Consider the following 22,571-nt stretch of genomic DNA (forward strand, 5'->3'; position numbering starts at 1 on the left):
AGGAGTCCATGCCTTTGCATTCCCCTCCTGTCTCGCATCAGGGTCTATAGCCTCTGTACGTGCAACTGGTGTATCCTCATCTAATACAAAATGATAATTAGGAAGATCACCTATGGGACCCAGGCAAATATTCTTGCATGTAATACAAGTGTGAGGCACACAAACGTGTGATGAACTAGCCGATGATGAACTGGCACCAACATCATCAACATGAGGAGGCAGGACTGACCTAGCCTGAGATATCATTAGGCTACTCGGCCTATGAATGGCTCTGATCATCTGAGAGCTAGCCTCTTCCATAATATTTGGATGCTACACTCGAGGAGGGGAGGAGATGTCAGTGGGAGGGACAAAAGTGCCAAGTTTCTTTCGCTGGGCTCCTAGTCCTAAACCCATGTTGGGCTTCATGCTCCAATAGTTCACTTTAAGTTACAACACAAATTCTACATATAATTTTCTAAGGAAATAAAATGGTATGTCTAAATTGCCATGTGGAGGGATATCAAAGACCATCCACCAACGATCCCAAAGATTTGCACTTATGGTGTCATTTGTGCACCATTTAATCAATAGTTTGGTTTTTTTTGGGTTAATTGGTATACCCATTTTTGGGTTAGCAAAAAGGCTAGCCAAATTGTCTTTGGTTATGTTGAGGGCCGCAACCTCATCATAATCCAAACCATCATCAAACATCTGGTGCATTTCATCACACAAATGAAGAGCAACATTTTGTTGGTTCGTAAGGGTTTCAATGTTATCCACTATGGTGTTTAACGTGGATAACATAGGAGCTAGTGCATGTACATTATTATATGTTCTATGCAAACCTCTCAACTTGGTGACATTTTCATTTATCAAATCCTTGATTCGAGGAGGGTTTTGAGGAGGTAGAGGATCATTTGGTGGATGGTTTTGTGGGGATACTGGATCGTTTGGTGGTGGGTTACGAGGAATATTATTCCCTGCCTCAGTGTCATCATTCTGATCAGCCATTCCTATTGAATTGCAAAACATAATATATATTAAAAAAAAATCTAAATTCTAACCATTTTTGTCAAAAAAAACCCTAGATTCAACTAAAACAAACAAAATCATCCTAAAATCTATTAAATTTAGGTTAAAAATGAGTTGGGGAAAAAAAAAACATACCTAAATATCTGATATCCAATCTCGTATTTGATATCTGATGGATAATGGTAATATTGGCCCCAAATTCGTGTGAAATGAGGGCTCGCGAGTTTGTGATTTTATTTTATCCAATGCGCAGGTATCAGATATCTGATATTATATCGAATATCTGATATAACATCGGATATCCGATATGGCCGCAATAACATATAATGAATATAATATATATAATATAACATATAACATATAATATATATTACATTTTATATATTTTTATACTATATTTTATATATACTATATTAATTTACTATATATTATAATATAAAATATTATATTATATAATAATATTATTATTATAACTTATAATATATTATACTTTTTTATTATATATTATATTACATTACTATATATTATAATATATTAAATATTATATTATATTATTATAATATTATTATTATAGTATAATATTATATAATTATAATATAATAATAATATTAAATAATAATATTATTATTATTAATATTATTATTTAATATAATAATAATATTAATAATAATATCAGGTTTCCACAATCCATTGTTAATGATGATGTTGCTTCTAGATTCGATTGTGTAAGATTTTTTATCATCAACGTTTCAGATCACACTTTGTGATCCATCATCAGAATGAGAGAAGGAAGTAAAAAAGTATGATGATGGATCACAGAGTGTGATCCAAAACGTTGATGATAAAAAATCTTACACAATCGAATCCAGAAGCAACATCATCATTAATAATAATATTATTTAATATAATAATAATAATATTAAATAATAATAGTATCATGTAGTAAATATTAATATTAAATAATATATCATATTAAATAATAATATTATTATTAATAAATAATATATCATACTATTATATTATAATAATAATAATTATAATAATATTAAATAATAATAATAATAGCGGTATAATATTATTACTCTAATTATCAGATATCCAGTCACATGTCGGATATCCGATAAGGCTCGGCCTTACCTTCCAGGTTTGGTTCCTAGATAGGTGAAAAAAAGTCAGAGCAAATTTTGAAGCGCTTTTAGGCATCTTCAAACTCTTTTTTTTTCACATCACCACTTTTTGGCACACCATGATCCTGCACATACTCTCATTTGAATTGCAAGATCTTTTCTTCTTTTTAGGGATTGAAAGAGTTGCTCCATTGCTTGCTTGAGTTGGGAAATAGCCATTTCCAAATCTAGCTTCTCATTGTCAATAGCCTTGTCAAGTCTAAATATATCTATAGCCTTTGATCTTTGCTTAAGCTGTTAAATTTTTCTCTAGGAACCAAAAAGCTATGATACCAATTGTTGGAAATATTATGAAAGGCTAAGCTATTGAAAGGGGAGGGGTGAATTAGTAATAGATAAAACTTTGAACTTCAATTACTAATTAATCATTCACATATATTCTAATCCAATTGCATGCATAAAACTGAAAACATGAAAGCATACACAACACTTTAACACACAAGATTTGGTGACCTAGAAACCTTCCAAATAGAAAGTAAAATTGGGGTGGGGATGATACCCACAAGCTTTAGTATTGTAGTATAAAGTTGGCTAGTTAAGGCCTACATTAATCACTTCTGATGATTTGTCCTGTTAGGAGAAATAAGGACTGCTAGGTCCACCTTGTTAAAGGATTTACAAACATACACTGAAGTATGCACTCAGTAAAGAGATTTAACCAAGACTGTTAGGTCTACCTTGTTAAAGGATTTCATTGATCCACCTGTTAGGATGAAGCAGTAGCTGATTTCTAATCTGCAACTAGGTTTGCTAAATGAGATTCTACTGTCTACACAAATCACCTTACTGTGATAGATGACTCTTTGCTACTCCTTATACTATTGTAGCCTTTATAATTCACTCCTCTACTTTTCTGATTACATTCACATTATTCACATATATTCACATTTTTAATTCATACTTTGGATGTGATACAATACATTACATATATATCAATCCAGTTAAAAAATTACAAAGTTAGCCATAATACAAGTTTACACAAATATTACAAAGTCAGCTGAAATGTAGACACTCGGGTTCTAAAGATTGACTGGGTGAGGTTTTGATACTTGAAATCCACTATCAAAGCTCAACATCATCATGCACTCGATAGATGTAGAAGCTCGGCCCATATTGATCACTTCCAAGTAGTCTTGAACTCGGTCTGCACTAGTGACTCGGTGAATATTGTGAAACTTGGCATATAAACTAAATCACTTGATTCACACTACATAACTCGGTCAATGCTTTCACTACGAGCTCAGTATAAACTAAATCACTTGGTTAACATTGGGTGGCTTGGTCAACACTAGATTCACATCACATCAATTGTGAACTTGGTAAGCACTGCACAATTTGGTTTACACTGGTAAACTGGGCATACACTGAGATGCTCAATTTACATTGCTAGTCTTTATCATAGTGGTAACTGCTCGAGACAAACTAAAATCTATCCAAAGGACTTGGTAGCAACTATAGAACTTGATAGCAACTTAAATTCTTGTGTAACACTGTTAATTGTACAATAAGCTCATTAGATACTTACAATTTGAAAAAGTGTATGTTACTAATAAAAAACTTGACTGTTATGTCAATAGAAATCAAACTCAAAGGTCAAGATCTTGAATTCATGTCACCTCGACGAATCCAAAAAGCTAAAGAAATTAGATACGTGTCTTTTATCTTAAGATAATTAGGCTAGGATTTAGGATTTGGCCTTGAAAGCTATCTCCCCTCTTCTACCATTGAGATACTGTGATAGGGCACACTCATCTTGGCAATTCAAGGAACTTGATTCTGGTATCTGAAATCTGCATAAAAGCTGAACACGTACATATGCATGTGTACTTAAACTAAATAGGCAATGGTGGGGAGTGGTACATCATGTAGATCCTAACTAGAAAGTGACCACGACTCCTTCCCTCAACCACATCAGATACATCAAACATAAAGTAAAACATACGTGTACACCATACATATGCAACTATGGGGTAAGTAACCATAAAGCCACAAACAAATCAACCATCTAAATATCATCATGAAAACAACTGAAATCAATATATGAATTATGCAAATCATCATCATCAAATGAATAATTTTGACCACATAATATATCTGAGTATGAACTAGCTCATTAGATATATAACCCAAACATGTAAATAGTATCAACCAAATTAGGTAACCAAGTACCACTAAAACAAATCACACAATCATGAAAGCTAGCCTAAAATAATTCGATAGTAGAACATAAAAAGAAACTAGGGGTAGGCACTACAATAGGACCCACATTGAGTGTGCTAGTTGTGCCCCTCGAGCTTGGTGTCCCACTCCCTGTTGGGCTTCTATGCTCATAAATCTTGATGGTTGTATTTGGACATGAAGTCCCTTAGATTTTTGGCCTCACTGGTTCATAGCTCTAGTCAAAAGCAAAATGTTATTGATAAAAAAAATACATAGAAAAAAGTTATGCCTCATGACATAAACATGACCTTAAATAATGATTATTACTAAAAAAAAATAGTTATTAATAGGTACATCAAAGTATAGACAATTCATTTCTAATAAATAAATCTACACAAATACCTCATAGGTAAGTGATTGTTTCATCTTGAAATTCTCATGGTTTAGTTGCTATAAATATTAGAAAGTGATTAGCTACTTTAAAATGTTTATCTCAATGTTGACCAAAAAGTGTAACCCATTACTATGCAAACACCCACCAACTATCAAACAAAATGGTGGAGTCACGCATTTATCATATGCCACCTCAAACACATTGAAATCATTACACAAATCCAAGTGGTAGGGGGTATTGAAATCATAATCCAACCCATATACCAAAATTTTCCACAACATCATTAAAAACATAAATACTAATGATTCTAAAATAGTGATTGTTGATATTGATAAGAATCAAAACCACACGATGATTTAGGCTAGACCTAGGATCCACCATATATACGAATGCCACAATAGCATAAGAAAAGTAACATCTCCTCTATAAAGTTAGCTTCATGATTATTGGCAAACAAACATCATTTGGCCAAACAAAGTGCATGAATAATGTAATCTTAACTTCTTGAAGAGATATAAGATCAATACCAAAATGTTTTAAATGAGTATCCCACTCAAAAACTTCTTAAAGAGGTTAATGAGACCTTAGACATTCCAAGAAAGGAAATTCATGGAAGATAGTCTTGAATATCATTACCCTCTAACACCACCTCAGAGTGAAAGTGATTCTAAAAATTGAATGTTCAGGGTGAACCCAATTTAAGAATGGGCATCACATAAATATTTGTTTCTTTGAATCAAACTCTCCATCCTCCAAGTACCAAGTTGGGTTGTGAGAATTCATAACGCAAGAGGATGAGATGGCGGTTCTCATTGGAACGATAGTTTGTTGAAGTTGGTTTTTGTCAAAATTCTTATCATCAACAATAACTCAACAATATGACTACAAAGTTCTTCATTATTCATTTTAACTTGTGGGTGTAAGCTTGTTAATATTTAAGATTGAAGTTAATATCTAAGCTCTAATATGCCTCATATTAAGATTTTAAAATTAGAAATTCTTACTTTGTTTCTTTAAATACAAATTATAAGATATTAATATTTTTGTAATTAAAAATAAAATAAAAATATTCCATGCTTACTACATGAAAACTAAATACTTTTACATTATAAACAAAATTTATAACATATTGTAGTTTCACATTCATTAATTAAATTCTGTACCATTCTTTTAAAGAAATTTTTTAATAGAGGATCTCTCAAATATTTTTATTTTGATATTTAATGTTGATTTATTACTCTTTTTTACTTGCTGAAGGTCCAAACAGAACAACACTTTGTGTTAGAATGTGATGCGTACAAAGACATCAGATTTAAATTCTGGTTCAGTCAGAAGGCTGTTCCTTGCTCCTAGATGTTAAAAATCTACCTATCTATCTATCTAAATAGCAAATTGTCAAGCTGGCAGTAAAATTAGAAAGGTTTCCTTTTGCTTACAAAGTAGACTACTAGACGTTGAATATATATAACTTCACTACCTAGTGGTGTAAAACGTAAACTTTCTATGTTAATTTCCGTCTTCGTGTTTGTTATTAGTTTTGTTTATGGGCATTATAAGCAGCCATAAATGATGGGAACATTCATGCGCCAGCAAAAATCAATGGAAATATAATTGAAAAGCAAAGGCGAATTCCGATTCTCTCGCATGCAAGGCTGAAACCCCACGCCCTCTGATGAATCAAGAATCGGGTTAAAGGTAAAGGGCGCTCAATTGTATCAGAGTATTGTCCATTTAAAATCTTTGTGATATCTGAATGTAGTGATATCTGAATTGTCCATTTAGTGGATTTATTGTTACTTTTGTTGTCTTGTTTTTAGAGTACTGTCCAGTGATTCTGAAGACCTTATACCCTCCTATGTAAATACAATTGCAATGCTTAGATCCACATGCATATAATCCCTTTTCTGCAAGTTTTGATTTGCCCATGCTTCTCTTAGTATTGTCAAGCTAAAACCAAACCCTAACTTGGGAGAAAACATTTAGCTTCAAAAGTAATAAAAGAGCAGTAAAGATACTAGAAATTATGCACCTTTAATTGTAATTCACTCTAGTCTAACCTTCTAGTATAATAATAATTGAAATGCTTATTACTGTATCTATGTAGTAGAATTTCACGCTGCCACTCCTTTGTACTCTTACATTTACATCCTGATAATAGATCACTTAGTATGATTAGAAACATTAATATAAAAAATATTATCACGTACCCATTAATTAAGCTTGTCAGTATTTCTGTAAGCTGCTTTTTAGATTGCCATAGAGTAGGTCTTTTAACATAATGACTATTCCTTAATGTTCCTTTTGTTTGCCAATCACAAAATTCTTCTACAAATAATTTGTTTTAAGACTGACTCTTTGCTTGTAGTTTTTCATCTTTGATGTGCTCTGCAAAACATTCTTTGAACTCTACTTTGATTAGTACAGCTATTCCAACAATAAGAAGTTAGATCCAGCGTCACTTATATATATATTTATTCTGAATTTGTTTTAATTTATTTTAATTGATGGTATTATGTAATGATAAAGTGATTTCAAGATGAATTAACGTAAGGTTCTATACAGTGGGGTTTCTTAAATTTTTTTGAAAGATTTTGTAGACATTTTAGGAACATTTTTAAGTTGATGCTCTCATTAATTTAGTAGTGCCTCTCAGCTTAAAAGTTCAAGCTTCTTAATTTAAGAAGACTAGAAGTCTTATGAAGAAAACTGTGAATAGAAGTTTATTAAATAAATATAATTTTTCTTGAATCTAAAATATTATATAATTGACAAGTAGCACTAAAAATTCCTAGACGTGTTGAACAATTTCTAATCCCACCCCAGTTTTATTCACTGCAATAAGCAGTCCCAAAAAAATAAACTATTATTTTATAAGAAAAGATTCAAAACAATCTCATCAGATAATTTTCTTTTGTTTTAAAAGACACCCTGCTCTATGAGAATAGAACCTTACCCTTAGTCAACTTTAATGCAAACTAAAAATTTATTTTAAATTCTCTTTAAAATGTCTTTCATTCTTTTCAAGCATCATTAGAGTTAGGGAGCATTATAACAAATTAAAAGCTATGTAAATATTTGTTGTTGCAAATAATATGCCTTAGTCCTTGTTATTGGTATTTGACTATGGAATTGGACATTTCCATCTAAAATTTGTAGAAATTTGCATAATTCTATAGATTTTTTAAAAAATTCAAATCCTCCTCACATCATTTTTTTCCCAATGTCAAGCTGAAATAAACATTACATCTCATAAATACTCTGAAAATGTCCAACAACATTTCACCCAAATATAATTCTTTAGCTAAGGAGAAAACTTAGAATGCAAATATTTGAACTCTAAGCATCCTGCTAAGTCTAGAAGTCTAGAGAACTGTATCATTCCTTTTACAAGGATAAGCTATATATATTTTATGTTTTCATAGTCTATTTTCAATATTTCTGTAAGTTGCTTTTTAGATAAGTTTTCTGAGGACCTTGTTTGAAGTTGTGTAAATTAGTCTTGATTTTAGTTCTTCAAATCTTCTCAACTAAGAAAATATATTCAGTTTTCTTATCTAGTAAATTTAATCTTCCTAGTTAAAAAAACTATAACCACTAGAAGACTAGGAGCATCTCACTTAGAAACCAGTAATTTTGAAAACAAAAGGTACCAACTAGAAAATCAAGCATGTAGTTCATTATTGCTGGCTCTTGAGGATAAATCCATCTGATTTAGTATAATTTTAGCTGTATAAAGTATGAACATTCAAACTTTGGATTGTTTAGACAATAGCTTACTATTGTATTAACTATATTTTGTACAAGAGCTAATTTTTTCAATTGTAGAACTGAAGTTTTTTCAATGATCTTTTATATGTATATGCCATTTTATAGTAATTTAAATTCTTTTTTGAATTGTAGATGGTGATGGTGATTGATATGGGAGACATTTATCGTGAGCTATCTACAGAGAATGTCTCTGATGAAAGTGGTAGTATCCAAGTAAGGATGCATTCGAATCAACACAACTATTTTATGCATTGTCATATTTTGTTGTTTTATGGTTTTAAAATGACTTTATCTTGTCTAAGTGTTAGAAATGAATCTTGATGTAATGATAGCAAGATCAAGATTATATTTATCCTTGTTCTGAAGATGAAGTAATTAATTTCCTGAAATAAAGTCCATTTGCAATTTGGCTTATTATACCATTAATATATTGTTCCATATAGTGTTCCCTTTTCTAAAGATGATGTAATATATTGTTTCTTTTTTTAATATATTATGTGTAAGCCATCCAATTTTATACCAAATATTTTTTTATTTCCACCCACTTCTCAACTTTCTCTTGATCTCATCTCTTCTTCCTATTTCTTCAAGTTTTTGTTACCCATTAGTTTGACTTTCAAATGCAAATCTATAATTTTCCTCTTGTACATTTTTCAAAGATGGATACTTGCCATACAATACTTCATGTTGGATGCCAATGAAGATACTAGTTTACCTTTTCTCAAATTTCCCCATTAGTAATCATTCTATCATCTATTGCAATCATGCTAGAAGATGCCCATATTTTGTCTGAAGAATGAGATTCATGTATAGGAAATTTGAAATCCATACTGATACTCCATTATTGGCTGCAATGACAAGTTAAACTGGCATCATCTTCAAGAAATAGGTAGAACAAATGAGGTTTTGAGGAGAAGAAGATTGCTTCTTTAAGAATGTGAAAATAAAATGACATTTAACTCCAAAGATCTGCTACCAAATGGAGTTTGGATATCTAGACCAAGATAACATGATATCCAAGAAAGAGGAAGAAAAAAATGGGAGTTCTACATGAAGGTAGTATTAATATCATAAATTACATTTATTTTGTTTGAATAATGTTAAACAATTGGTTTGGAGATTTAAGCAAGTTAGACTTTGATCTTCTTGGTAGCAGCATGATAATCAAGAACAAGGATACCTATACAATCTAGCCCATTCAACTGGCAAACCATGCTACAGGAAATTTTGCATCTCTAGAAAGATTTATAAAATGTTAGATTTATTTTGAATCACACTTGAAAAATATTTATGTTGGCATAGGTATACCATCGAGGGCACTCATACAATGTGGCAGACATTCCAGCTGGCAATCTATGTCATGCATTTTTTTCTAATATATCTAATAAGATGAATGGGCAACAAATTATTTAAAAGGAATATGATTCTTTTCTTTCAAAAAGATGGAAAAGACACAGAAGGCATACTTTATGGTTGTCAAAGTGAACTTCTCTCATGTATGCAAATTGCTCTTACATAGTACACCCAAAAAATTTAAGTATCAGCTATTATTTAAAACATTAGATTCAAGGCATAATTTCTATTTAGTGTACTTAGCTGTGGAAAAAATGTGAGTATGTGGGGAGTGGGGAGTGGGGAGTGGTGATTTATATATTAAAAAAGGTGTGTAGGGTATTGTGTGTGTATTGGAGTGGGTGATAAAAAATGATCTTGGGTATAAATTTTTAAAAAATAGGAGTTTCTTTAATATGCTACAAACACATGTGTTGCAATTATTTTGTGGTTAAGTGAACTTGAGCTCTTAACAAAAAGAAGAAATAATAAAGGGTGGGACATATCTCATAAAGGGCTTAGTATTTTTATTGAATGATTCCAAAAGCCTAATTTTAACCTAGTCAACTGTAATTTGAGTAAGGCTATATATGATTAAGGCTTTATAATTATTTAAATAGAATACTGGGATCCAAAAAGCCTAGCAAAATTGGAAATGGATTGAGATCCTTTTTGATGTGGAGGGAAAATAAAAGACAATGTTTGTCATTGATATCAACATATTGTTATTCTATGAAGACTAATAGAGTTACAGAGGAAGAAGTGTTCGGCATGGCTTGAGGATTGAAGATAAGATTATGCGCACTTGAGGTAATCTTCTACAGTATGTCTAGATGCTATAGTTAAGAGCATGTGCATAAATATGAAGAATGGTTAGAGTTATGGGGATTTTAATGAAGGTAGCTTTAAGAGAACATTTCTAGAAAGTGAGTACTATTGTTTTGAATCTATCTCCTTACACAAATGTAATTGGCTTAAGTGGACTAAGACATGAGAGAGATGCCTTGGTTAAGAGGGTATAATCAAAAGATCATTGTGTGGAAAGTTATGAAGAATATGAGCTAATAGTATGTTTATAATCTTGAAAAGATGTAAAAATATATTGTAATGTGTATTGTAATTTCTTAAGATTGTACTATATTATTATTGTAAATTGGGAAAGCCTCAAATATGACTCAATACTTAATATTTAGGATTTTATATAAAGGAAAGATGTTTTCCTTGGATGAAAAGTGTGAGATATGAAGTCATATCTATGTAATGTGTAATGTGTGAACCTAAATGTGATTATTTTTTGACCATAGCAAAGATTGATGAGGATTGATGTATTGTTAACTTCAAAGGAACAATATTGGCAAAGAAGTTTTTGGTTAGTTAGTTAAGCGATCTTAAATATGCTTATCTAAGAGATTTTCTAGTGAAGACTATTTCTGATGCTATTTGGACAATGGGTTCATTTGTCCTCCATTTTAAACCTCTAATAGGGTTGACATGCACAACTCCTAATAGGGTTGGAATCTCCTAATATAGTTGGAATCTCCTAATAGATATTTAATGTCTCCTAACAAGGACTCATACATGTATTAATTGTATTTGATTGGCTCTTAACAGGGTCTACCCTTTCACAAGAAACTTTTATATTAATAAATTATCTTGTGGGCATCACTCCCACTTGGGTTTCCCCTCCAATCAATGGTTTCCCCAGTTAACATATCTGTTGTTCTTGTGCATGGTTATCTTTCTATGGTTATTGCATTTATTGTTTACATATTTTAGAATTATTAAAAATATTTATTTGTTTCTTAAAATGCATACCATATTCAACCCCCCTCCCCCCTCTCCGTTATCATGGTGGACTTTAATATCTAACACTTTACTTTATGCCATATTGAAATAACTAATTAGGTTAGCCTATTAAAGCTTCCCCAATGAACAATTGATTACCTAGGACCTCATCAAGGCATGCATGCCTCCTAAATCTTCATTACAAATACTACAATAATGTTCTCGCATGTCACAATATAATCAATATAATTTCTAATAAGAATCAATACATTTCACCAGCACAATTAACTGCCAATAAAATATATTGCATGTTTTGAACTTCTATGACCTCCCTAGAATTATCTCCAAGATATGCTAACATGAATATAGAAACACAAACATGTCTTCAACTATGATCCAAACTCATTTACCTTAATTCCACTTTTCCAATAAGATACAACCAATTTACTAGCAATTATCTCTGCTAATATTTCCTATGTATTGATCTGCTATTAGTCTTCACCAAATAAAGTGTAACTCATCCAATACTCAACAAAAATCTACAGAAAATAGGTGTAGCATTTGTACTCATTTATGAACATAATCCTAATCTTGCATAGCTTATCCTATCTAGTGTTAACTTTGATGACCTCATAATCCTCTATGATGTACACAATAGTTGTCTGTCATGAACTCACAGACATATGTTGTCATCATGACAAATCTACCATCAATAAAACACATAACTAGCATATCCAAGTGGAAAATAGACTTGTATTCCTATCAATCCACATATTTGGCATTGATGGCAACATATGATGCGAAATCATAAATGAAAAACAATTTTATGAATATCTTCTATATATATATATATATATTCCCTAACAATTTGCCCTCTGAGTACAACTTTCTAAATATCCATGACATATACAACTTGTACATGATCTTAAAATGCTTAACATCAATCGATTCTTCTTAAGGTTTTTCATTGTAACTTCCCCCTTTGACATGAATGGAAAAGGTGTTAATATGCCAAATATCAATATGAAGTGCTCCTCCTTTGATGACCATCCTCATCAAAGTAGTGGCATTGGGTCAAGACAATCTAAAACACCAATAACATATTACCATGTGCTCATGAAAACTATTATAAAAAAATTTCATAAGAATTTGGTTCTTCAACTATTAAGAATTCTTCTTATTGCAACCACTCCCACATAGGAGTGGCACCAAGCATCACATCTAGGTGTATAAATAATGCTATATTTATGTTGGACTAATGCATTGTTGCATTACTTACTTTGTATCAGGTAGGGGCCTTACCACAAGCATGTCTTTTAGATACTCAAAGGTGTCTTTAGCCGATAGTTTAGTAAAGATATCTTCTATATGTTCCTTTGCACTCACATATTCCAATATACTTTCTTTTTCTGTAACTTTCTCTCTCAAAAAATGATACTTAAGCAATATGTTTATTCTTTGAATGTAAACTTGGATTCTTGACATCTTCACAATACTTATTGTATGCTCTTGAATGATGTACCTATGCGGAACAAGCTTAAACAATGTAAATGGTTAATGAAAGTATATGTATATCAAAGTACAAGCATATTCAAGAAACATTAACTTGATCTATTCAATTTTAATCTAACATGCTATTCTAAATCAAATTGAAATCTCAAAACCATCTCATGTCTCCCTACCTATGATGGCTCAATTGCTCTTAGATCAAGCATCTCAGTGACATCTTAGGATGGGATATTGTAAATACTAGATGAAATAATGTAAACCTATCTAAAATGATGAATGAAACTATGATTTTGCATGCAAATATGGTAATAATGATACAATAAAAATTCTATGAACTTATATGTAAATGACTAAATCTCAAGATCCTAAAAATGGCTATAACAACAATATGTCAATCTTGAATTATCTCTACAAATGCCTATATAAATGATGCATAAAATTTGGATGGCTTTTCTCTTGAAATGCCTTGTATTTATAGATATTTCAAGGGGTTTGGGTAAGGTTTATTTTTTACCATAGTTCCAAGAGGGTAAGGTTTAAATGAATAAAATAATAAATATCCATGTTTGAATATCAACCACCTTCTTTGAATATAAATCTCCATTTTTTACTATAAGTCTTCATGTTTGAATAGAATACTCCATTTTTTTGAATATAAAATGATTTTAGATTTTTATGAGGATAAAGATCATTTTATTTTCTTTAAATTTGATTTTCATGTCCAATATTTCAAATGGGTTCAAATAGTTGATTTATTTGAATTTTTTATTTAATTCAAATTTTTATTTATTTTTTATTTATTTTGATTTTTTATGCCAAATTTTGGGTGTCTACAAATGCCCCTCTTTGAAGTGATATGCATAGTATGTTGGTTCAAAGAATTCTCTTGAATTGTTTGATTTCAATCCAAGTAGAAAAACCTAATGTGTTGATGGTCTAAAAATAATATAAAAAACGTGGATGCCCCAGTTTGATTGGCTAATTGGCTAGAGTAGAGTGGATTGAATGGTTGAAGAACTTGGATGAGAAACTTAGCTAGATGATGGTTGTTGTTGATATGTTGCCCCATCAGAAATGAAATTGGAAAAAAAGACAATTGTATTTCTAAAAAATGGAGAAGAAAAGATTGTGGATTGTGATAAGAGCGGTTGTGTTGAAAAGTTGGATTACACAAAAATTTGAAATAACATAACAATGTAATTGCCAAGTGAGAGGTAAGATCAATCAAAATATGTCAAATAGATGAAACCATCCTATCTTAGGATGTAGAGTTGGGAAAACTAACATGTCCAGACTCAAGATATAGAGTTGGACAAATAACTAGTCTAGGATAGAACCATTAGCTAGATAGCTAGATGTGGTTGACTTAGATTGATGTAAGATAATCACTTGCCATGAAAAAATGATGCAATTTGTTGGAATTTATAACGGAGAAAAACAAAGATGCTCTAGTGCAGATATTGCACGTAGCATAGATTAAATATGATGTGGCTAATCTAGATGAATCTGGTTCAAACAATGGTGTCATCAATGAAATGAGAGAGAAGACAATGCTTAATCATTCATCTCTACAATGGTTTAGAGACTGGTGTAGTAGAAATAGGAGAGAGTTCTAATGAGTTAGGTGGCACCAATCATATGATGTATATGACAAAAAGGTGAAGCCGTGGGTGCCTTTAACAAGAAATAATCTGCAAATCAAACAAATATTTTTTTGGGTGCCCCTAGTGATAGGATCCAATGATGATAGTGGATATATGGCATTGATTGAGCATGAATGCATTGTAGGGTGTGTTGATGAATCAAGGATATGGGGCTTTAATTGGACACATTGATAGATTGATGATGTTACTATTGATCAAGATCATTGAGGTGGTATAAGTTTCCTTAGGCTTATGAATAAATGGTAAGCCAAAAGCATTATGTTGGGACTAAAAATTGCATGGTCAATTTTGAGAACCATTGAAAAAACCAAGCCCTTAAATGCTTTTAAATGAGATTGTACTTGGTTGTCAGTCTGAGGCCTAAGAGGTGTTTAATGTTTCTAATACCTTTCATTTAGTGTGTCTATGTTTTCTATGAAGTTAAACTGACATTTCAAACCATTCTGTGAAGTCCCATTTTGAGCTAGTGTCAAAATTTGCAATTCTACCCGTGTCAAATAGCGATCAGAGGCCTAGTTTGAATTTGAATATCTTTTACCCAGGAATGTTTCATGGCTCACCACTTTGGGGATGTCTAATATGCATATCAAAGAACCTATGTTTCAATTTTCAAGTCATTTTGAATCTGTTTGACTAGGTTTTGCATCCCCCAAAGTTGGTCATTTACTGTTTTGTGCATTTGACTAGTTGTTCACAATTCTGGGAAGCCTTGTTCGACCAATCATATCTTTGACCCAGTTGACCCAAATGAAAAAATTATTTTTGCATTATGTTCTAGGGGTTATACATTTCATATGTTCCAATTTTGAGATCATGATGAATCCATTTGATCAATTTGGTAACATGATTAAAAACCTAGTTTATATTATTTTGTTACAGATAAGGTATCCTGATTGATCTGTACCCCTGTTCGGCACATTATAACTTTGATCCTGTGATAGGTAAGCCTAAGTGAATTGTACCATTGTGTTGTGTCCCGAAAATCCTTGAAGTATGCCAGTTCTTAAGTCATGACGAATCCTTCTACATACTTTCACATGTCCGTACATTTGCTAAAATTTACTTTTTGACACATTTCTCAGTTAAAATTTCCAAGTGCCTGTTTTCGAAAATTTGCCAAATGTGCCTTGTGATTCTTCATGAGAAAAAAACATAGAATTATATTCTCTCCATGGCAAAGAATTTATATCCTAGTTTTCAAAACCCCAAGTGATCAATAACTCAATTTATAGTGCCGAACTTGAGCCCAGTTTATGTTTTTTAACATTGTTTGCCTGGAGGGTAATTGAAGTATGGATGTTCGGAAATTAAAATCTCTTGACTAGGAATCCATCATGGGTTGAAAATTTTCAGTGTGATAGAGTATGTAGGATTGAACAATCATGCCGATTTTCGTGGCCTAGTTACTTGATTGAGTCAGTTTTTAAGGCCAGCTGACAGGCCTCCAAGCACAAATTTCACACTAGTGTGGAAATGATTAAAGTGGAATTTTAAAGTGATGTTTCAGTGATTGTTTTTAATTCCAATCATTATAGTGGGCTCATGTGATAAATATGAGGTTGCTCACGTTGTAATTGATGAAAACAAGGGATTCCTATTCTCATGATTATAATTGTGGATATTACTTGCTTTACTTCTTCCTTAATAAAGAAAAACAAGTCTATTATTTTAAACAAAACTAATCTACAAAGAGATCATCCAAGCCACAGGTATTTGGGCATCTATGCAAAAACAAGAGAAAGTGTAAAGAATTGTGAAGCAGAATCAGTTATTACAGCAAGTCCAATGCTACGTGCACCCCAATTTGGGCATTGCAATAATGTTTAGAGGAAGATTTTCAATAAGCACACCCATCCATGTTTAAACCACTATCTTAAACATTCTCATTTTGAATGGGAATGAACATCTTCTTTGTTTTTAATATCTCCCATGGGCTACACAAAAATAACATAGAAAAATGAGCACATTGTTCCAAACATTTTTCACAGGGAAATCCACAGAGCCAAGTAAGTATGAAGGTAGCAGTTTATGTATGAAGTAGCAGCAATGTAATATGGAAGAATGAAACCCACAAGCATAGAGGAAGGTGTCCACAGCTGCTCCAAAAGTGTCATGTGTAAAACAAAAGAATAAAATGGGGGCAGATCATGTTTTTAACAAGGGGCATGTAATGTACAGCCCAAGACGCAGTTCAAAAGAGAAACCAACGCATTAAAAGAAGGGCCAAAGAATCCAACCAAGGAGGAATGTGAAGATGGCATCAAATGCATGTGCCTTGCAAGCAAAAAACTGCAGCAAAAGGAAAAACTTAAAGCCATTAAATCCCACATTGGCTGGGCAAATAAGTTTTTAACAGTTCAAATAGAAATGAACACAATAGACATTGTGAATTGAAGGCAGAGGCTTTTGAGAAGCCGCAGGTTAGAGGGTGGGGCCCGTGGTCGGATTAATGATGTCAAATTTGAAGCCCTTGCAAAATTTTAAACTGGAATACAAGCACGCTGATGTGGTGCCATTGAACCAGATGTTGCCACATGGTGGATCGAGCAACCCTCGCTATTTCGCCAAGCGGAAGTTGCAGGGAAGATAATATAATGAGTTAGCAAAAAATTGACATGTGTCACCGATACAGTGCAAGGTGGATAAATTAGCACGTGACACGTGGCGATATGGTCAAACCAATTTTGACCCGAGTGAAACATATGGGGTAATTTTCAAAGGTTTTAAAATTTTAATTTTAATTCTTTTCTCAAAGTTCACAAAGTTCACGTCAGGTAGATTTAAAAATAAATAAAAATTCACTTATCATATAGTTTGAAGCTATATAAAAGTTCATGGTATAAGTCAATTTGTAAAATTCGGGGCATTGGCAATAGAACAAACATATTTGATGATTGAGCAATAGAGTTTGTTAGAGGGCAGATTAGCAAGCCTTTTGAAGCTTGACTATGGAGAAAAATGATCTGAAAAGGTTAAATGGGCTTCTTGAAGTCACTTTGTAACTAGTTTTTCACCTTTTACTGCGAACTCCTCTTTAACATCAAAAATTAGTTACGATGGTGAATCAAATATCTCAGATATTTTTGCCTTGTAGAGCCATAATGAGGAGATTTTGATTTGTAGTTGAAGAAAGAAGGTAGAGAGAGGCTTTTGGCCTTCTTGGGAAGGAATTCTGAAGGTATAGATGTCAACTATAGATTCAATCCAAAATTTTCTTTCTCTTATATATCTCTCATTCTTTCTCATTTAGGAGGTTCCAGTTTTTGGGAAGAAAAAGTTCATGCTGTGATACCATTAGGGATTCTAGTTTTTGCACTATGAGACCATTGGTTCAGTATTTTGACATGTTTCCATGACTGTGACACCATTTTCTTCAGTAGAACTCTCATGTGAACAACAATTTTAGAGATAATATAGATAGTTCTGAGATATTAGGTTGTTTCATGTTTTAATTTTATGCATCTGAATGTATAGTTTCAAGGAAATGAATACATATGAGCAACAATTTCACTAGTTTCTTTCTAGTTCTTGTCTCCTATCTCAGCAATCTGTAAGTCTTATGTGGTTTTGGAACAAAGTTTTGAGACCCATTTGCATCCCTTTCAGGTTGTATGTTTGATGTATTTTGCTGTTGGACCAAAGGGCCAAGTAAATGCTCGATATGTTTAAACAAGGTTACTGGTTATTTGAGAAGGATATTTTGTGAGAATGAGACCTAAATGAACATTGATGTCTAAATCACAAGGTGGTTTGATAGATTTGATGTCTGGGTATACATAATATGTCCTGATGTCACAGATGTATGTTTTCAATTCATGGAATTGCCCAATGGATTAGGCACTGATCAGAGATAGTATCATTAGGTTTTGATGCATGTTTGAGGATTTGTTGAACATCAACATCAATAATCAATGCTTTTCCTTTTCATGTTGAAGAGCTATAATAGAATGCCCTCACTCAGCTTCTGAGATTCCTAGATCTGTATTTAGCTACTGTAGATTGATGTTATTTCATGAGTTATTAGGAGAAATAAGGGTTTTATCTGCTTCATAATAGATTCAGTGTATGCTTTGACAACTGGTACCATATAAAGAATCTATAGGTCCACCCACCTAGGTTTTGCAGAGCCTAAAGTGTAGAAGGAGTATAACTTTATAATTGGCCAGGTGTCTGAATGGATGTGTTGATAATGGGAGTTAGCTGCCCCTAGATGCATTTTGTTCTCATCAGGGTAATTGGAAACGAGTAACGTTTTCAAACACCATCACATTATACCAACCCATTGAAAATAACTTTTGGATGAGGAAAAAATGAGAACTGAATGAATGAAATGAAAATCTAATGCAACATGAAATGCAAACCTAATACAACATGAAATGCTATGCAAACCTAAGAGGCAACTTATAGACACCCAAAAATTGGCAAAGACTTCAATTATGCAATTTTGATCAATCAATGCAAATTAAGGAGGAAATCAAAGAAAGAAAAATAAATTTCTAATTAAGGATTAAATTAGGTCATTAATCAATTAAATCATCTATCAAATTAATAGAACCTAAATCAACTTCAAAAGAGAAGAAAAACAATTCAAAATCATAAAATGAAATTCAAAAGGGAGAGTGAAAAAGACAAAATTTTGAAAATAAATGGAACTTTTATTAAATCAATAAATTCATTTATCCTTAAAAAATGAAAATTCTCCTTTTATATTATAAACAATTGAGAAAAATCCAGATTTAGCCTCAAATCAAGACTTTTGGGCTCCTCCTCTTATCTCTTATGAGACATTTTAGTTGGAAATAAATCCAAATTTAGCCTCAAATCAAGACTTTTGGGCTCCTCATCTTATCTCTTATTAGACATTTTAGTTGAAATAAAACTCATATTTATCCTCAAATCAAGAATTTGGGCTCCTCCTCTTGTCTTTTATGAGATATTTTCAATTTCACTTCTATCCACTAGTTAAAGGTACTTTTTAAGTTTGATTGCATATGATGAAGAAGTAGCCACAAAATTCATAAGGACGTTTGATGAAGGGGAATTTTCTATATGGGGCTTAAAAATGGTTGCTATAGAGGAACATATAGCAAAAGTTATAGGGTTATTGTTGATAAGAGAACATTATACCAACACTCATGATACAAGGTTAGCTAGAGCTCAATTTTTCATACCAACTAACCCTCAAATGAACATTACCAAGAAAATATGTAAGAGAATGTCTCTTCTGCCACCATAAAATGAATTAGCCATACATAATATTAGGTACATTACATTCGAAGGTAGATTTTCATATTTACATGCACATCATTTTTAAATTTCTGAATTGTATAAGGCATAATCATCCAATTAATGTCCCCAATTTCTTGTATAATATGTTGTGTATTAGTGTGGAAGAAACACAAAAAGGAAAAGACAATTCAATTACCCATCATGCCCTAATTAAGTTACTTATAGAAAGGTCACTTAGGCATGTTTCTCCCCTATCATGGGTAGAATTTGTCCAAACCAAAACTTTGCAACCCTAGGCTACCCTTCATGAATAGCCTCATGAGAAAAATGTAGCTCTCACTAATGAACCTATTGAATAGAGCACCCAAGAGGTTGAAACCGAAACTGTGCAAAGAAATGTACAAGAAAACATACAAGAAAATGTTCAAGAAAATGTGCAAGAGACTGTGCCTTCACCTATTCAAGAAACCAAAAAACTTACCTCTAGCTGAATAAAGTGAAAATGAAAAGAAATCTCTATCCTAGTAAAAGAAGAGTCAAACCCTATAGTTGTGAGGAAAAAGAGAACTAAGAAGGGTCCTGCAATAGTTACTCCTACAGTAGAGACACCAAAAGGAAGAGGTAAGCAGAAAGCTATGATATTAGAAGAATCCCCTGTAAGAAGAAGTCCTAGAATGAGAGGACAAATTTTGAAAGAATCCCCCGCATCCAAGCCATCTACTAAAGAATACCTAGTACAAATTGTTCCTAACCACTCTCCTCCTCACCCTAAAATAGAAAATATTCTTCAAAACCTTAACGAGGAATGTAGGGTTGAGGTTAATGAAAATCTGAATGATACCCTAGCAGACCAACCAGGTACTTTGAGGTATAAGGATGAAATAGTTCTTGATCAAGTTGATCCAAACACTACCCTAATTACCTATAAATACATGGTTTATTGATGTTGTACAAAAATTATGGAGGGAACAAAGGAAGAGAAAAAGAAATTGTGAGGAAGACAACAGTTCCATTACTCTACAACAACTCCTTTTTTAGTTATTTAGACAACATATGTTTGTTAAGGCCTTATGGGAAGAGGAGAGGCAAAGAATGAAGAAAGATATAATGTCTTTGAATGTAGAAATTATAGATTTAAAGGAGTAGTTGGCATATAAAAAACAAAGGATGGATCATGCCCTCAAATTGGCTAATCAAGCACTTACTTGTAGACCGCCACTACAAGTTTATGCTCTCTGTTTAAAAGAACAATTTCTCTTGTTCTAATTCATGTTAACTGAGTTAAGAATATCAATGCAGATTTTAAATTAGCCTAGGAATTTTATGGTTTCTATCAGACTCTGCCATTATGGCAGTAGAGTTTTATTTGTGAATTATGACAAAGAAAACTATGAAGCAAACTATGATAGGCAGCTAAATAATTATAGAGATGAGGAAAGGATAGAAACCCTCCCATTAAGAATTAAAAGTAGCAAACCAAAAGAAGTTCTTAGGATATAGTTTAGGTTAACCTATGGGGATAAGAACAAGGGAGTAAGGGATAGGATCTTTTCTACTAGAGCTAAGGACTATGCTGATTATGAGAATTTTCCCTACTTTTCTTTCTAGAGAGCTACAAGTGGTGCTAGGAGTAGATGGGCTAGATTACCTAAGGCACTTAAAAAGTTAGAGCCACATAGTGCCAATAGCATTCAAGGAGAAAAGAATGTTTAGGAGTAGCCATGGTGGAGGAAAGTCATAACGGTTCCAAAGGACATGACAGTGAGTATGGAGGAGCTATCAAGACCTACTACATTCTCTGCATTTATTCCTATGGTGAGTGGAGTTTTAGACTTTATTATTCCCACCTTAAGCTATTATCTCTTCTTCCCACCTTGATTTGTTATTTTCCTTCTTTCTTTCCTTGTTAGTTTAGTTAGAAGAAAAGAGTTTATGAGAACAAACTGTTAACTTTTACAGTGAGTTGTGTTTTTACAGTTCTATGTGTTATGTAATCAATTTTTAAAATATAATGAAATAGTTTTTGGCTTCTATCCTGTGTTAGTAGTTTAGTTGAAACCAACCAAGGGGGCCCACTTGAAAGGTGGATTAGATTAGGATGGTATAGATTTATTTCCAAGCATTTTTAGTATTGTAAGTAGAAGTTGTAAGTTCCTTCTTGTAGCATCACACTTCGTGAATGCTCCTACAGCATATGTAATAATAGTTATAGGGGATGAACTGAGTTGGAATGTTTCTTAGACTTTCATTGTTTTTCCAATATTCATAGAGGTAAGTGTGTTAGTTTCCTATAGCAATAGTCTAAGTTTTTTTCCTTGCATTTTACTTTCCTATAGCATAAGCTCAGTGACTCATTAAGAGACCTAGTCCACATATTGTGCCGACCATTTCAAGTATACATCCCTAGGTTGAAAAGATCAAATACACCTCATAGTGGAAAAAATAGTCCTTAGTTTGAATATATTATTCCTAGGCATGGCCCAGAGCATGACTATGATACACCTATTGTGGGGCAGACCAGGATGTTCA

The sequence above is a fragment of the Cupressus sempervirens genome, chromosome 11, assembly GCF_028749045.1.
Source record: "Cupressus sempervirens isolate cs-2001-9-10 chromosome 11, ASM2874904v1, whole genome shotgun sequence".
Lineage (NCBI taxonomy): Eukaryota > Viridiplantae > Streptophyta > Pinopsida > Cupressales > Cupressaceae > Cupressus > Cupressus sempervirens.